This window comes from Fukomys damarensis, unplaced genomic scaffold (genome assembly GCF_012274545.1).
Source record: "Fukomys damarensis isolate Sample0158 unplaced genomic scaffold, DMR_v1.0_HiC HiC_scaffold_39, whole genome shotgun sequence".
In the NCBI taxonomy this organism is placed as follows: Eukaryota; Metazoa; Chordata; class Mammalia; order Rodentia; family Bathyergidae; genus Fukomys; species Fukomys damarensis.
The window spans coordinates 41,811,764-41,812,179 of record NW_022900951.1 but is presented as its reverse complement, the minus strand read 5'-3'; positions in this window follow the sequence as shown (position 1 = coordinate 41,812,179).

Below are 416 nucleotides of genomic sequence, written 5' to 3'. Positions count from 1 at the left end.
CTGTATAGCAGTTTTGGTAATATGGCCATTTTCACTATGTTGATTCTTCCTACCCAGGAGCAGGGGACATCTTTGAATTTTCTTAAATCCTCCTCAATCTCTTTTTTCAGAGTGCTGTAGTTTTCATTGTAGAGGTCTTTTGCTTCTTTCGTTAGGTTGATTCCCAGATACTTCATTTTTTTGGATGCTGTTGTGAAAGGAATTGTTTCCCTAATTTCTTTCACAGTGAGTCTGTTATTTGTGTACAAGAAGGCTATTGATTTTTGCGTGTTGACCTTGTATCCAGCTACTTCTTTATGGCTGAGTAGTATTCCATTTTGTAGAAAAACCACATCTTCTTTATCCAGTTACCAATTGATGGGCAGATGGGCTGTTTCCAAGTTTTAGCTATTACAAACTGTGCTGCTATAAACATG